At 42.1% G+C, this 18,396-nt stretch overlaps 1 long non-coding RNA gene across 1 annotated transcript in view; it reads right to left on the bottom strand.

Moving 5' to 3' along the window:
• Positions 1 to 5,031: 5,031 nt before the first annotated feature.
• The window catches only part of LOC132246625 (uncharacterized), a 34,322-nt gene continuing 20,957 nt past the window's right edge, over positions 5,032 to 18,396 (bottom strand). The window contains exons 3-4 of the long non-coding RNA XR_009457997.1: positions 6,656 to 6,810; positions 5,032 to 6,076 (exon numbers count right to left, since the gene is read on the bottom strand). This is a non-coding gene — a long non-coding RNA (uncharacterized LOC132246625). The remainder of the gene's footprint in view (positions 6,077 to 6,655; positions 6,811 to 18,396) is intronic.

Raw genomic sequence — 18,396 nt, 5'->3', positions numbered from 1 at the left:
GTGAAGAAGGAAAGGAAGAAGGGATACTCTGTAAAGGAAATCCAGTGGAACATGGGACTGGAAGGTTTCTCCAAGGTCAAGTCCAATCCCTTGCCATTTTAGAGACCACATTATATAATGACCTCCATAAATTAATCCAGGGCATCCCTTGAGGTAACTAGGAACAATGGCCACAAACTGACGGAGAGCAGATTTAGGTTAGACATCAGAAAGGACATCTTTATGGTAAGGGTTGCCAGAATCTGGAATGGGCTTCCAAGGGAGATGGTGCTCTCCCCTACCTTGGGGGTCTTTAAGAGGATGCTGGACATGCACTTGGCTGGCGTCATCTAACCCCAGCGCTCTTTCCTGCCCAGGGCTGAGGTCGGACTCGATGATCTACTGAGGTCCCTTCCGACCCAACATCTATAAATCAAGTTCCATCTTAAAATTAGTAAGGTTTTTTTGGCCCCATTATTCCTACTGGAAGACAGTTGCAGAACTTCACTTCTCTGATTACTAGAAACCTCCTTCTAATCTCCACCCTAGACTTAGTCATGGCTAGTAAATACTCACTTGTTCTTGTTTTTATGCAGCGTGATATGTAACTAGTTGCTCAAATAAAGCCTAATCCAAAGCCCCCTGAAATACATGGGATTCTTTTCCCTGATTTTACTGAAGTGTTGGATCAAGATTTTAGCTTTAACGGGATGGTGGAGATGGAATTCCTGATCTTCAACTAGAACACAGAAATGCAAGAATAATCATATTCAGAATGCTATGTTAGCCTGATTTGTTTATACATTATCTTAGCATTTTATTTTATTATGCATTTTAATAATGCAAGGGCTTAAAAGCTGGGAATGAACATATTCCATGAGCTCAATATATTTCAGTTTGCAGATCATCAATTGTTTTTCCCTGTGATTATGCAGTTTTACTTTATCATCCCTTGGATAACAATTTTTGCATAAAATCTGACTTTATATTTCATTTTTCCCGTCTGTTATCTTAACAAAATACATCCAAAACACCCTTTGTACTGCTGTAGTAATATAACAGATCAGGAGAAGCTGTGGCATAAGAAATCAAAACCATAATAATGTCTTTGGGTTTTGCATTTTAAATACTGCATTCATTGTTGCACTGAGGTTTCAGATCCCTTTTCAGACATTACTGAGATTACCTTTGGTAATGCCTATTTCATTGTACTTTGATATAAAATAATGTATGTCATAAATCATCTAAGTGACTGTCATTAGAGTGAAAAGCACCTACTTATGATATGTAACAATTTGCTTTTCTAATTTGAAGAGAATCGAGGTATTTTAATTATAAGGTCTAAAGCCCTTGTGGATGAAATTAAAATTTGATGTAAAAATCACATTCTTCACAGAGCTGTAAGTTAGGAAATGATAACATCTATATTCATTAATTTGTACTTTTTGGGTCAGGCTAAAAGCAGAAAAAAACTGGGGACATTCATGGGGAAGTTTTGTCATTTCAATGGCAAAAAGCTCAGAATTGAGAAAACATTACTTGTTTTTAATTTGTTCTGTTCATTATTTGTTTTTTGAAAAGAAACAACCTGCTACAGCAAATATTTTTTCATGGGTTATCAATGACAAATATTGTTAATGTAAAGAAACCCTCAAATCTTCACTTGGAGGGAAGTCATGAAAGTAAAGGAGGGGGCTAGACAGAGAGAGAGTGAGCTATTTAAAATTATTGGCGTGCTTCACATTTTCAAGATTGCTTCCATTTGGAAGTGAATGGGGGTTTGAGCCTCCACAGTGCAGAACAATTTAAAATTATTGGAGCACTTCACTTTGAAGGTGATCAGGGCCCTGAACATGTACATTGTAGAGAGATTTAAAATTATGAGAGCTCTTCAAATTGTTTAAAACATTGATTTTTTTATAAAATTGATTTTTCAACATTTTATTTCTTCAGTGACTAGGTAATTACAGCAGACCAGAAACCAAGGTAGTTCATTCTGCAACTAGGACTTTCTTTCAGCTGTCCCTCCCTTCTCTCTCTCTCTTTCTTAATAAGTTTTCTGGTTTCCCTTACTTCTGGGACAGACACATCGTTCTTTGTTCTTGCTCATAAATCTTTCTCTGACCAAGGAACCAGGAAGTTATTAGGGGTGAGCAGAAGGTCAGGTTGAAAATTCAGTTTGATCAAACCTATCCTAACAAAATAACAATCTAACCACCTTAAACCCTAAAACCAAACCCAACTCCACTACTCCTTAGATTTGACTTTTAATCAGCATTTTGTCTAGGAAGTGCCCTCCAACAGATTTTACAGTGGAGGTTATGGGTACTCACAGGAATTAGGAAGCTGCCATTAGTTCGGATTTAGTTATACACACTGACATATGCACACATATGGCATTTCCAATACCCCTTTCTCTCTCACTAAACATGGACAGCCAGAGAAAAACCTCCACAGACCCATCAAGCAGATTTGGCTGTTAGAAAGAGGACAGAGAAACCATTTTTTTCTCTCCCTGTTCCCCAAGTTTGAGCACCTTTCCACCTCCCCTAGGTAACAGCCAACATTTATTCTCTATTGTATTTAAGAACAGAGAATTTTACAGAACTACAAATAAAAGAAGACATTCAGATTAGAGTTTGCAGTTCTCGTTGACAGACAGCCTATAATGGGCTTAAATCATGCGTCTCAGGGAAGGAAGTGGCTTATGATACCAGCCAGAGCCTCAGTTAGTGTAAATCAAGAAAGCTTAACTGAACTCAATGAAACCATGCTTATTTACATCAGCTGAAAATCTGACTCTTCCTATCTATGTGCATAACCAGAGTAAGCCATACTGTTAACACCTTGCTTACAACAGTGAACAGTTACTGCACTGAAGTCAAAATGAGTAAAGAATTCGCTACCTGGCATACTAATATCATCTTTATAGACAACTTGATTCTCTGGTCATTTTACAAGTACCTGCCCCAGTGGGGAGAGGAGGAGGAGGGAGTACAAAGCATTCACTCGGTAGGAACAAGTAGAAGATGAATATTCTAGAGAGCGGTTTCATGAATCTGTGAATACCTTGAGAATCTCTCCCAGTTCAGAAGATCCTCGGGTATGTTTGTTGGTATTAAAAAAAACCCTGTTTTGCAAAGGCTGGAAGTAAAGTTTTATGTATTTGGTAAGAACCCATATCAAAGTAAAATGAACATATTACTGAATTTGTCAGCTTGAACTAACACCTGCCACACACAAGGTCTTTAACCTTTCATGCACATCATAACTTCAGTCTAAATTTAAAGGAACAGGGAAAGCAATAGAGCAAAGCTACCCAGATGTTGCACGGTCTGTGCAATTGTAAATTTAAAAGTACCAGCTTTCCAACCAGATTTTAATGCACCAGAAACATCATGAAAATTCCAAGCCACACTGGATTATTGAAATGTCTGGCTATTTCAATACGAATTTTGGAACAGATGTACAGAGGTAGGCAATAAAGCTGTGATAATAAGGAACGTTTCTACATCATCTCACAAAACTACTAATCTTTAATGAGGACCAAAGCTATTCATAGGAGGGGGTATTTTTCATTATTTTTATTTAACTTGGTTTTGAGTATTCAAATTCCTTAACTCAGTTGCTTAAATTTGATAATGTAATCATGCATTTTGTGGCTGTCTGACACTGACATTCATATTTGCAATAAAGGCCAAAACAAATAACTGCAATAGTCCTCTTCTCCTTTAATGAAGGGAAATAGCATGGAGGGAAAGCACCTACCTATTCAACTACCTGATTGTTATAAAATGTAACACAAGTTACCTTAAAAGCAAATAGCAGCTACTGATTTTAGATATTTTCATTTTTGGCTACCTAAATTTAGACCTTACCAGGATCTGATTTTCAAAGTACCAAGCTTCTGCCTTTGGGAAAGAAAGCCAGCTATGCTGTGATAATAGTCCTAAGTCACTTATAATAAATTTAGCCTTTGATCTAGAGGAATATGTAAATTCATATAAGGCAAATTGGTCAGGAAAGTAGAAAGTTGTGTTGCATTTTAGAAAATACTTGAAACTCCTCTTTTTAAATGAATGGCAAATATCTCATTTACTTCAATGGGACTAGGACGAGACTCCAAGTTCAGAGTCAGTGTTACAGATAAAACTAAATGCACTGTGGAGAGCAGAATCACTCTCACAATCACACTGTTTCAGTACACTCACAATAATCATTGACAGGGTTATTAAAGGGCAGAGTTAATGCAGTATTTTTGGAGAAGGTACCATCTTGCCTTTAACTTTACAGTACTTTACAAGTACATGTTAGCCACTGATTACTAGGATAGTATTAATAATAGCCTCAGAGAAGACCTTCTCACCAATAAGCAAGTTTTCTGATGATAACTGTTGGTGGAGATAGCCAGGAAGAGCATGTGTCCCTGCACAACAAAGCTGAGCTCTGCCTGTATTCCAATTCCTGATGAATAATAGGACAGGAAGCCACTAGCAAGGATAGAAACAATCTTGTGTTAAGAAAAGGATATATCTGACACAGGAGGAGGCATGTACAGTAGATGCCTATACAAGCAAAGAAGATCCTACTCACAGGGGGGAAAAAAAATCTGTCAACAATGCTAGGCCAGGCATGTGATTTTACTCAACAGTGGTTGAAAGTGAACTTGGCTGCTTGTTGTAGTGTTAGGAAGGTTAAAATATTGTATGCTAGGAAAGTTAAAATATTGTATGCTGTGGGCCAGTCTTTACAGTCTGCCTTGAGACCTTCATGCCCAGCATACTTGAAAGCTGTCATGGGGTATAATCCCAGAACGTGTTCAATGATGCTTACTTGGGTTTTCAGTGCATGTGCAGGAGCAGGTGGATGGGGCATGCTCGGGAATGGCCCATCCAAGGCACACTGCCACCGCTGTGTAGACAGCTTCTCTGTTCTGAGGTAGCTAAATATAGGATTGTGCTTTGGCCCATTACAGACACAGCAGCTAACCATGGGACCCTGGCCTAAACTGAAACTTCCCCCCAAGTTTGGGGCTGATTCAATCCAGCTCAACTTTACCCAGCACAAAGTCAGAGTTCAGGATTGAGGGGCATGGCCACATGTTGGGGGTTGTTCAGTGAAGTGGAGCATGACTTCTCTGTGCCTGCTCACCCCCAAACAGGTGGAACATAAGAGTGTTAGAGCAGTGCTAAGCAGGTACCACTGTGGTGCTCCCTAGCATAATCTGGAGCCAATGTAGACATGGCCTGCATGTGGTAAGAGAAAGGCCTCATCCAACTGAAGCCACTGTGATATTGTTATTTGGTGGATTATCAAGTCAGTATTTCACCAGATCCCTGAGGCAAACACCCATCCAGTGACACCAGAGTTGCAACTTGTAGAAATGCTCAGGTTCTTTAACTCATCCAAACATGGCAACGATTGCAGAACAGTGCTCACTACTGTACTGCCTCAGGCGGAAGCATCACCTCCTGATTCACCACTTCCTGCCCCACCTAAGTTTTTCTTGGAAGCTTCCCATCTAAACACAGATGAGGCCCAAATCTGCTTAGCTTCTGAAACAGGACAAGACCATAGCTGGAGGTATTCCCTTGACGTTGACTGCCTTTGGTATGTACCTGCTTATTTATTCAAACCCCACCCAATTACTGCCACAGCAATGATTTACACAGGTTTAATTTTTTCCTTTGTTTCTGTATCCAGAGCGTATAAAGCTTCTCCCCATCTCTTGTGCAAAAAGGTCTCCAGGGAATCGGAGAATGTCACATAACTAGTTTGTTGTTTTTTTAACCTGAAGAAAGCCTTTATTTCATCCAGCCTTTCACACCCATGTAAGTCTCTGAGACAGTACATATTTTTACTTGAGCAAATTTGTATTAAGGGGAGGGGAAAAAATGCTGAACAGCATTTTCACCTGACTAGTGACATTTGATGGGCTATGAAGCCTGCTGTGGGAAAAAGATGAGACCCTAACAGGAGGTGCACTGCAAAGCCTAAAGCAGCACTGATATCACAGTCATGTCAGCTGCAGTTACAGATTCCCACGATGTCACTTCTCTAGCAGCACAGCTGGCCTGGGTGTCTCAGGCATAGGATCCTAAGTGATAATCAAAACTACATTCACACCAAGAGCTACAGCAACAAAAGTATTAGATACACTACAATGAAGAGGGAACAGGCCACAGATATACTTGTTGACACAACACCTCATAGGTCAGTTTTAAGTGGTACTACCCGATATCCATTTGGTCATGTTTACGTACCATTGCAGGGTTTGTTAAATCATTATTTTCTAATTATTTAGCATAGTGAGCAAAGGATTAGTTTAACAGCAAGGTACTTAAAAGCACAAGGGCTACAATTAAAAATAATAGATGTACCTCAGAAATCTAACTAGGGTAGTCTTGTGACTAAGACAGTAAAACTAGGTCTAAGGAGGTCTGTATTTGGGGAAGGTAGGAGTTCTAAAACTTGGGAGATAGTTTTGCCTTAGGGAGAACTGTCATTATTTTAGTGTTCCCCAATACAAAGTCTTTATGTATTACCATGACTAAGATACAGGACACAGTTCAGTACATGAATGCATGAAGATGGCAGAAGACTATTAGAGCTAATGAAGGTTTGAAATTGTTTTATTGTGTTAATCAGTTTCTAAGGAAAATAACAAGCTACCTACCTTGCAGCATCTGTGAAAGCTCTCCTGTCTGTCTCATGCAAACTACTGAGTTGCATTTCCTGTGCTTCCAGTCTGTGGGACTGATGCTACTTTCACAGGTACATTATGTGGTAGTAAAAGTCTGGATGCATGCTCCTGTGTTCCATTCTTCCAGCCTGTTTAAGGGAGAGTAGTAATGGAAAGGTGGCTATGGGTAACCAAAGAGAGTCTGAAATAGGGTTGTGCATATAACCACAACTGAAACAGCAACAACAAGATTTTGTTTCAGATCGACCAGGAATGCGAAACATTTTTGAATTTTTGGTGAAAAGAAAAAAAGTCATTTTGGGTTGAATGAAACATTTCAGCAGCATTTCTGGTGTCCTTGTACGTCACTAGGTGGAACACCACCTGGTGTGTTCAAAACCATGGTTCAAATGATCCCTCTTCCTGATTCTGAGCAAAGACATGAGCGCTTGGTTCAAGGCTCAGGACAGTGCCATACCAACTGGATTACAGGCTAGAAGGGAGGCACTACAACCTTCCCCTCCTCACTCCAGTTTTGAGAATAATGCATAAGTGGCTTTATAGATCCACCTGAAAATACAATTTGTCACAGTAGGTCAAATGATGCATTTCAAAGTTTCTTAATTTCTTCATTTTTATCACAGATAAATTACTCACCAAATTAAACCCAGTTTTAGGAGTGTAATTTACCATGACGCCCATTCAAGCACTTCACCATCTCAAGCCAGTCAGGCACTCCTGTTCCTTGTGGGTCAGCAGCTTGCCTGATGGTGTGAGTCCTCAAGGTCCCCACAGAGTCTCCCCTGCCATGACTTGGTTGGAATAGTTCTTAATGGGAAGAAGTTATTTGATCCTGCCTCTGTTGGTGCTCACACAAAGGCCTTTGGTCCTGCCTCTGCCTCCCCTACACCCTGCTTTATGCCAACCAAATGAGATGTTAAGTCTTGGCCGAGCCTGCCTTCCAGCTAGCAACCACAGCCAGGCAATAGCCCCTGTTTATTCAAAGTCAAAGTTAGACTGTGTACTGTCTCATTAGAGAGTTCACATTCCTTCTTGAGGCCTCAAAGTTGGCCTGACATGCCTCCTCTTTTACCCTGGGGCATACCTTACCCCAGGTACCCTTCCCCAGGATTACTCACGGCATTTACCACTTCTTTGTTTCTTTTCTCTCCACAGGCTCACCGCTGTTCCAGTCTCTGTCTTTGTCATCTGGCATCTACAGTTGCTAGAGAGTTATGTATCCTGGCTCCTCTGAGGCAGCTCCGATCAGGCACCCAAACTCCCTGGGTTGCCACCAATCACCCCTGAAAGGGCACACAGTCTCTCCCCGCCACTCCGGCCTCTTGGGAGGATCCGCTTCTGGTCTTCCCCAGATGTCAGTCAGGGTGGATTTTAACTCTCTTCCTGAGTGCCAGCCAGTGAATCGCTGGCGACACGTGTTAACATAATGCGTCCATGCCAGCACCAGAAGGCGATTTTGATCTCCAGCAGCGTTTTGCTTCTGCCGCTTTTCTCGCTGCTCCTGTGCTGGTGGTAAATTTGTCCTCGTGGTATTGTCCCCTCCACAAAGAGCTTTGACTTGACCAAAAAGATATTATTTTATGTATAAACTATTTGCCAAAAACAAACAATACAAACTTGTTCAGTTCTATTCTTCACAAAGCAATTGTGCCACTATTATGCCACAAAATGGCATAATTGAACAGAAAAGCTCTAAAGAAGGTGGGTTGCTTATAGGAAACTGTTTTGTCTAGATGGCCTTCTTGCCCAGAGTACACTTATTTTTCACAAGTGAAATCCACTGTAATGAACTATCAATCTAATGAGAAAGTTTGGTTTGACTGATGCCAGCTTCTAGCTGTAAAATGAACATTGTGACCATTAGGAAAGTCTCTCTGGCTACACCAGCCCTGCAGACTACAGCACTGTTTAGAGATACCTCATCTATCTTTAAATGAGTTAGCTTGGTTACTTGTCTCAGTCTAGTTAGCATAGCATGGAGCGCTACAAAACCTGGAAACAGTGTACATTTCTTCATGTACCAAATGTAGCTCATTAAAAGCAAGATCTGGTATCCTCTACTCCACCACAGTTTGCATTAGCAACTGCCTCTATGTCACGGATTCTCAACCAGGCTGTCATGGCACCTATGAGCTCTGTTAGGTGTGCAAACATGATAAACCTAGAGATTTCCTATAGGAATCCAAAGCACCTGGTCCATTAGGGGTCTTTCTGAGTACTTTCTGAAATAGAAGAATTATTCTATATTCTGTGGTCACAAAAATTAAAGGAAACCAAGAGCTGGCATTTTCCAAGGGGTGCCTTGAGTTTAGTGAGGGGTGTCTTGAGTCTAACAAGATCAAGAACTGCCACCCTAGGTAGCGTTTTGGCAGACACAACAGCTACCTTCAGAATTTTGTCATGATTGTCACTGACACTCAGAATGGATCCATTCAACCAACTAGGTTTGAGAATTCAAATCAATGTTCAAATGTGTTACAGAAAACTGAAAACAAAGGCAACATGAAACACTGTGGTGAAGCTCTGGATAGGAGAGGCAAGGGTGGGAGTTGTTGATGTTTTGTTATCCTGTTTAGTTTGAGGCAGGAAAGGGGGAAGGCTGACTCCTGGTCTGGCTAAAGAAGTAACAACCTGCTACACATGATGGAGAATGTGGAAAAGGGCCTGGGGTATATTAAGAAATCAAGAACTAGTGTGCATCTTACCCCGAATACCAGCTGGTCACCCCCTGCCCCACTCATAGGACCCCACTAGTACCTGTTCCATTGATCAGTATACCCTTTGAGTAGGTCAGAGTGAACTTGGTGGGACAACTAGAGCCCAGTTCAAGAGGGTCCAATTTCATCCTTGTCCTTTTAGACTATGTCACCTGCTACCCTGAGGCTGTGGCAATTTGCTCAGCTTTAGCACAAACTGTAGCCTCTGAGCTATTACAGATATTCTTTCAGGTGGACAGTCCCTAAGAGATTTTGACTGACCGAGGCACAGTCTTCAAGTCCCACTTACTCCAAGAAGTTTAGGGCTTATTGAAGGTCCATTCTGTAAAGACTTCAATTTATCACCCCCAAATGGATGGATTAGTTGAAAAATTTAATTGGACACTGAAGGGGATATTCATAAAATTTGTCTCAGAAGAGGCCTGGAACTGGGACCAATTATTAGTATACTATTGTTTGCCATTTAAAAGGTTTCACAGTCCCCCATGAGCTTTTCACCATTTCAATTATTGTATGGGAAGCAACCCCCAGGCATGTTAGATTGCTTACAAGAATCTTGGCAGGCCCAGGGGACAACACCACAAAATATAGTCCATTATGTCCTGAAGCTACGGGAAGTATTAGGCCCTTGCAAAAGTAAATATTGGGACTGCACAACAGGTGCAGAAACAGCAGTATAATAAAAATGTCCAACTCTGGATTTATCAACCAAGGAACAGAGTCTTTGGTTGAGGATTCTCCGCTCCTCTGAGACTAAGTTGCTAGCTAAATGGCAAGGCCCTTTTGAGGTCCTGTGGATGGTAGACAAGGTGAATTATGAAGTTTGCCTACTTGAGAAACAGCAAGGTTCGCAGATATATCACATCAACTTGCTGAAGCCCTAGAAGGTCCAAGAAGTCTGTATGGGGTCTACCTGTTTGCTGGGAGCTGGGCTGAGGATTCAAACCGTCCCTCCCCCACCCCCCAATCCTAGGCTGGCCTCATGCTAGGGGAGGCTTTGACCTCAACTCAGTGGGCTGAAGTAAAAAACCTACTGGAGGATGTTAAAGGGAGCCAAAACTACACTGATTGAACACCAGATAGTCCTCAAGCTGAGCTGTGCAGTTCAGAAGGGATAGTCAAGAATTCTAGCATGGCTGAGAGAAATGGTAAAACGAGATTAAGAAGATGCTGTATCTAAGGGTGATACAGGTATTTGCCAGTGAGTGGAGTAGCTCAACTGTTTTGGTGCCAAAGTCTGATTGCACCATCTGGTTTTGTACTGATTTTTGTAAAATCAATACTGTTTCAAAGTGTGATGAATATCCTATATCCAAAATAGATGAAACGGTGGGAGGAATATGCAATGAAAAGTACATAACCACCCTGGATTTAACCAAAGGGTATTGGTAAATACCACTGGACCCAGTGTCCTGAGAAATCACAGCCTTTGAAACACTCTGGGGACTCTACCACTTTTGAACTGTACCTTTTGGTCTCCACAGGACCCCTGCAACCTTCCAACATCTAATAGACAAAATACTCCACCCACAGTAGGCATGTGCAGCTGCTTAGCTGTACAATGTAGTGATATCTGCCAACACATGGGCACAACACCTTCAGTGGGTGAGAGAGGTGCTGAGGTCAATACACTCAACTGACCTCATGACCAACCCTGCTAAATGTCACCTAGGCTGCACAGAGAATAGATATCTAGTATACATACTGGGCAATGGCAAGATCAGGCCCCTAATAGGCAAAGTAAAGGTACTTGTGAACTCTCCAGTGCCAGCAACCAAACTTCAGGTGAAGTTATTTAAGCTACAATCGGTGATTCATCCAACAATTTGTTGCCATCACAGCCCCACTAACTGACATGTTGTGGAAGGGAGCACCTCAAAGGATCCAGTGGTCACCCAAATGTGAGGCAGCATTTGGGACAGTAAAATTATTACTATGCAGTACACTGCATAGTTTTGACACCCACTCTGAGTTGGGGACTGGGGTTGGTGCCCTGATTGCCTCACCCCAAGTTACATTACTGGTCTATGACAAACTGCTCCAACTTAAAATAACAATTAAGCTTATGTTCATGTGCCATTTTTATAAGCCAACCTGGTCTGATGTATGATTTTGTCTTGACATTATGTAAGAAATTCTTCCTTTGTGTGGTTTTAACAAAAGTTCTGATGAAATCTAGTAGTTATTAGTTTGGGTTTTGTTTTAACCTGAACCATAAAAAAAACTCAAGGAATACAGCTCTAATCCCCCAGAAGCTGCATATATAACTCAGGAAAAAAAGGGCAGGATAGATATACAACTTTATAGATTAACTAAATAAAATATAGAAAGAGAATAGAAGCTTTCATGAACCCAAGTTCATATAATGAGAAACATTTGTTGCAGATTATTCTTTTATGTTTCCAAAGGAAGATATTTTGAAACCATGGCTAGAACAGCGTGAGTAAAAGGACATAAAGAGAAAAACAAACTGCAAGCAGCAAGGATGGAGCCCAACTTAGTTTGAACACATGCCAAAAAAGAGAATCTTTGTATTACTTTTGCCTTAGTGAAGAATTATAAATTTGAGTTGATTCATTCAGCAGTAAGGATCCAGGTAAAAGAACAAACAAACAAATAAACATGATACTACAACCAGAAGAAAGTCCGTTTCTTGCAGGATCTGTATAAAGTCAAGATTCTCAATTTCTCTGCAGATTTTGTGCTACAGTATAAAACAGTTTTTGCAAGCAAAGCACTAAAAGCACTTGTGCAGCCTCCCAGCAGAAATGCAATGCCAAACATTTGTAAACCCTGAAGAATTTCCACTAACAGTCAAAACAACCACGGATCTTAACACTTTCCAATGACAATACAAGACATACCTCTTTGCAGAAACCTTTTAACTATAACATCCTTGTAACATGGTCTGGTTTCAATATCCTGAATGTAAGCAAAAGAATCATAGCAACATTTAGGGTTAGATTGTGCCCCTGAAGCACCAGCATCACTTGGTGAAAGTGCACAGCTGCTCTGTCTGGGGGAACTCTTGTGCGTCATGGGACACAGACCTTCTTTGAATCTCCACAGTATGCAAAGGAACTATACACTGTATAGTGCCAATACTAGTGTAGCCTACTTCCCTCTACACTGCCTTACAACAACGGCTAGTGCAGGACCAGAAGTTTGGATTATGGTCCTATTTTTTCCTTACCTAGCCCAGCCTCCCTTAAGTATTTTATACCACACCAAGGGACAAGGGATTATTTCCTGGGACATTATGTAGGGTTCCACTGGCATGTTTTCATTCTTGCATTGTGAAAACAAGTCAAAGTTAGTACTGGTTATGCCTTTGGTCAAAGAATATTTGTTCATGGAGGCAGCATTAGTAGTTTTTGGGAGTTATAGCACATTTAGTTCATGACTTCAGTTTGAGCAAGTCGCTTAACTTTATTTGTGTTCTGACTGGGAAATGGAGATAACAATCATTTACTACCTGTTTCACAGGGATGCTGCAATATCTCCACTACTATGAGATACTCAAATGAAAAATGTTCTAGGCATGGCCTTGTGAGGTCATGAGTGTCCTCTCCTCCTATGGACTTCTAAACATGACTAAACTAAATCTCATGCAAGCCACTAATGGAAGGGCTCCTGGGAGATACTTCTGGGGAGAGTAGAGCTTTTCAAAACTGACAGAGAAGGAGATTAGATAGCAGGCTTTAAAAATAAATTAAGTCTGTTTATGAACCCTTTGTGTTCTGGTTCTTGTGGGATTTTCTGTTTTTGTTTTCTTTATTAGCCAGAGAAGTTAGCAATGTTTGCCAACTGTGTGAAATGTCATGATTTTTGGAGTTATAATTTCTCTTAAAAGGAAGGCAAATGTCATTTTATGTGTGATTTCTTTTGCAAGACACAACAAAAAAATCCTTTTTTTTTCCCTTCTGTGAAACACATGAAGCAAAAAAAAAAAAAAAAAAGTTACACAGTAATTGTGCCTTTCTGGAAAAAGCACATATTTGTGTTGATATTTATCTAGCATATTTATGTAGTGGTTAGACATGATTATCCTGTGACACAGTTCTATTATGTCCTCCTATTATCCTTTCACTGAATTTGTTTTTAGAGTGTTACTGAAGTACCTGGGTGGTTTTGCTTCCTGATGTCCAAGTACTATGGAATGATATAATGAATAAGATTCACGTAAGTTCTTTGGTATATTTGGATTGTAATATTTTATTTATTTTGACTTATAAAAACGCATGTAAAAAGTACCGGTCCTTTCCTAAGGACATTGCACCCGTGTCAAAAAGTAAGATGTAGTGGCTAAATTTAAAACATATCTCCATGTTGAAAGATCCTATTATGGAAAAACTCATGCTTAAAATGAAAATTATTTGCAGAATCTACAGGTAGATCTCTCTTGTATGCTGAGAGGCTCCATCTCTGGTAATCATAATTGAAGAACATTATAGCATGAGCTGAAATAGGGGTTGGAGGTTTGCTGAAAGATAACCCCATTATTTAGTTTTTCTTTTCTCTCAAAATGAGAAGTATAAGAGGAAGACAGTAAAGATCATAGAACACTGGTGTCACCAGCTACCACTGAAATTTACGACAAAATTTCTGTGGACCTCAATAGAGCAAAATCAAACCCATGGGGCTAGGGACAGAAATTGCACATAAACTGGTATAAGTGATCAGAAACCGGTTCAAATCTGTAACACAACAGAAGTTCAGTGCACATAAACAGCTTTCAAAATTACTAAAACCAGTTTAAAATAAATCTGGATGGATGTAGTGTCAGACATAACTGATTTAGGTTAAATCAGTTTATTGAACTTCTATCCCAGATCCCCTTCAAATTCAAGTTAAGTCACAGTCCAAACTCCTTCTCGCAGGGTGGACAGGCTAGCCTTAGCCCAAGCTGTCTGCTCCAGCCATGGCATACTTCAGCACCTCCCAGCTTCTGGCCTGGGCCACTGCAGGCATGTGGCTGCATTTCTGGAACCAAATGTGAATGTCTCTTCACTTGCTTATAAGTTCAATCTAAGTGGCTTAGACTAACCTGCGAAGATTGAATCAATTCAGCCTTGGGCTTTTTGGCTTTCTATACTTAGACTTGGAAGATACATGGATTCTTTACCAGCTTTAATTTCTAGCCTGATTTAAGGTGCAGCCCCATGTAAAGCACAGTGATATTATATAATCTTGAGGTGAAAAAGACACCAGAGGCAGTAGCAAGGGCCAAAAATCCTTCCCAATCTCTTTGCCAGACAGTGACAGAAAAATGCTATCTAGAATTACTTCATGATCACTTAACAGCAGTGGGGGATCCAGTGATATCCCAGACTGCAGATAGCAGGTGCACCCACTCATTAAAACTGGCAGATATAAAACTTGCCTACTTTAAAAACCTAAATTCATTCTAAGGTTTCTCTTTAACAAGGATAATAAAATCACATTGTCAGGTGTGGAGCCCTCAGTACCACCAATGGGAGAAACTTCATCAGTTCATCAGGGAATGTTGCAATGCCGAATTATGGTATGCACTGTAGTACCATTCTTAGCTCATATCTGATAGGGCTGTGCAAAGCTTCAGGTGCCGATTTAGTTTGGAGGAGATTCGGCCTGATTCAATGGCTGAATCTCCAAATCCGAATTCAATCAGGGGACCAATAAAAAGGTCCGAATCAATTCAAAGCTCTCCGAATCTTCAGAAAAGATTTGGAGAGCTCTGATGATTTGGACAGTTTCCCCATGGCTGCAGCAGCGAGCTGCAGCCAGACTCAGAGCTGGTAAGTAGAGGTGGGGAGGGGGCTGGAGGAGGGAGGAGAGGACCATGGCAGGAGCCCTGACAGGCCCCACTCCCTGTCCACTCCCCCAGCCCCCTCCATGGCTGCCCCACCCACCCCAGCTTTAAAAAACAGCCCCTATTCTCCGGGTGCTGCCCAGCAAAGGGGGCAATCCCCACTGCCCCCTGCTGTGTGGGGGGCTCTGCACAAGCTCCCTGACTCCCCCTCACTCCCCTAGCCTCCACCCCATGGCTGCCCTGCCAGCCCCAGCTCTGACCCTTTAAGAAAAAACAACAAGAAAACCCCCTGGTCTCACTGACCCTGCAGCAGCCAGCTTTGGGGGGCTCATGGAAAAGCCCCCCACATGGTGTAAGTGAGGAACAGAGAGTGGGGGGGTTGTGTTTTTTTTTCCCCTTAAAGGGCTGGATCTAGGGTGGGGAGGGCAGCCATGGGGGGCCTGGGACAGTGGGGGTGATTGGAGGTCTCAAGCAGAGCCCCCCCCCATACAGCATGGGGCAGTGGGGTGCAGTGGGGATTGTCCCCCCACCCAGCAGCACCCGGTGAGTCTGCGGGGTTTTTTCCCAAGTGTGGGAGCTGGGGTGGGTGGGGTAGCCATTGCAGAGCTGGGAGAGTGGGCGGGGAATTGATTCAGGACAGTGATTCAAATCACTGATTCAAATTATTGTTCCCAGAATCAGCCACATCTGAAGCGAATACTAGCCACTTTGCATAGGCCTAATATCTGAGCCTAATAAAATGAGCAGTTTGTGTTCAGTACAGTTTTGGAATAAGATGACTTCTATATTTCAGGTTGGATGTAAATGTCTTTTAATCTTATTCCCCTAAATTGGCAGCAGCGGCAATCTCTTGATTTGACAATGACCTCTACCATAGCTCATTGATGCATCTCACAGTGACTTAAGAGTCAAATCCTTTAGCTACAGACCTGTCCACAGTTTTTCCACAAAGGAAAGTAAACCATAGGTCAAGATTTCTCTCTATTTCCTTCGTCCACTTGCTCTTCTCTGCTTAGAGAGTAAAATGCTTTACCTCAAAATGGGCTGCCACTTGGTTGAAGTTGCAATGCCATTGGAGTCAGTCAGCAGCCAGCTCCTCCCAGCTCTTGACCTTGGCATCTGTTTTCTTGAGGTATGTCATCAATGTGTCCTTGCAGCATTTCCTCTGGCCACCATGAGATCTTGAGCCACTACCACACTGTGCCTTGTTTGGGAGTTGAGAATCAGGCATCTGCACACAATATCCTGTCCAGTGAAGTTTGTGCTGAAATATCATAGACTCCATGCTGATAGCATTGACTTTCAATAAGGATGCTGGCATTTGTGCAGCCACCTTCCCTTTTGATGTGGAGGATTTTCCTGAGGCATCATTGGTTTTGCCTCTCCAAGCTCCTGAGATGATAATGATAGGTCACTCATGTTTCACATCTGTAGAAAAGAATGGGGATGATGACTGCATTGTAGACCTGGATCTTGATGTTGCAGGAGATTGTGATGAATAAAGATATACTGAAGCAATTTTCCAAGGGAGGCACACGTGTACTGGATCCTGTCATAGATCTCCTCATCAATGTTCACTCTCTGAGAAAGGTGATTACCAAGATAGGGAATTGTTCAACTACCTCCAGGGTCTTTAACTTGATGGTAACTTGGAGAGGGGGTCACATTCGTGGCCTGGGGCATGCTGATGGAGAACTTTAGTCTTCCCAATGTTGTGAGAGAGGCCCAAAGTTTAACAAGCTTCTCTGAAAAAATACAGTGTGTTCTGGAGGTTTTTCTCAGTGTGCACAAGGATGGTACAGTCGTCATCATACTGAAGATCAAGATGGTTGTTTTAAGAGCTTTGGTCTTTAATCGAAAATGTCCCAGATTAAAGAGCCCTCCATCTGTTGGATATTCTATGTCAATTCCAGAAGAAAGGTGATCCTGAATGGAGAACAGAGTTAGGGCAACAACACAATCTTGATTGATTCCAGTTTGGATGACAAACAGATCTGTCTCTGATCTACTACACAGAACAGCCACAGTCATTTGGTCATAGAGAAAACACAGAACCTTGATGTACTTTTCCAGACATCCAAATCTGGCCAGTACTTTCCACAAAACTTCATGGTTGTTGGAATCAAAGGCCTTAGTGAGGTCAATGAAGGCCATATACAGGTCCTGATGTGTTCTTGACACTTTTCTTGAACATGGAGGGCAGCAAAGATCATGTCAATTGCCCAACAAGATGGTCTGAAATCACAGTGAGATTCCAGCAGGACTCCCTTAGCAAGAAGTAGAAGAGAGTTGAGGAGGATGCAGGCAAGGATTTTTCCTGCTGTGGAAAAAATGCTGATACCTCAATAGTCCCCATACAGATTTGTTTCCTTTCTTGAGGATAATCATGATGTTGGCATTCCTCAGGTTCCTAGGGATCTCTTTGTTGTTCCCAATATGTAGAATAAATTAATGGAATCTCAGCACAAGTTCCTCACTGTGACAGGGGGCCATCCTGGGACCAGTCAAATCATTGGCCCACCCACCTGTCTAGGGCAGTCCATCCACCTGACTCGCCCGCCACACGTTTGATGTAATTAATAGATGTTAAGAAGGTGGAAGACTGCCCATTTAATGCCCAATGCCAGTGGCATAATACATGGCTCCAATCTTTCCTTTACTGTGTTGCATGCCTTGCAGATGGCACCCAAAATCATTATCCACTATTACTCCCCCAGCCTCATTGCTGAGCCACACTAGGCCACTACCCAGTATTACTCCCCTGGCTGCATTGCTGAGCCGTACTCTGCCTCTGGCCCAAACTTGGACTCAGGCATCCAGAGACTTACCTTGGCCCCAAGCCCCTCATTGGGGTCTCAATGCATGCCCCCTCGCTGGGGCTCTCTGTATCAAACTATTGGGGCCAGTCTATGCACAGTCCTTCAGGCCCCTCACACAGACCCTACTCTATGCACCCCTGCACAGCCCTTGAGGCCCACCTACACAGATCCTACTCTATGCCATCTATGCACAGGCTTTCATGCTCCCCATATGAGCCCTACTGTATGTGGCCTACTGCTCAGGTGTTCCATCACATGTCCCCCTACTAGGACCACTACACCACCCCCTCACTGGGACTTCTGGGCATTACACTCCTTGGGCCTCAGAAATCTGTTGACCTACTGGGCTCCCAACTTGGCCTATGGCCCACTCAGGCCTCAGGTGTC

The sequence above is a fragment of the Alligator mississippiensis genome, chromosome 1 (genome assembly GCF_030867095.1).
Source record: "Alligator mississippiensis isolate rAllMis1 chromosome 1, rAllMis1, whole genome shotgun sequence".
NCBI lineage: Eukaryota > Metazoa > Chordata > Crocodylia > Alligatoridae > Alligator > Alligator mississippiensis.
This window is presented reverse-complemented; position numbering and strand designations above follow the sequence as displayed.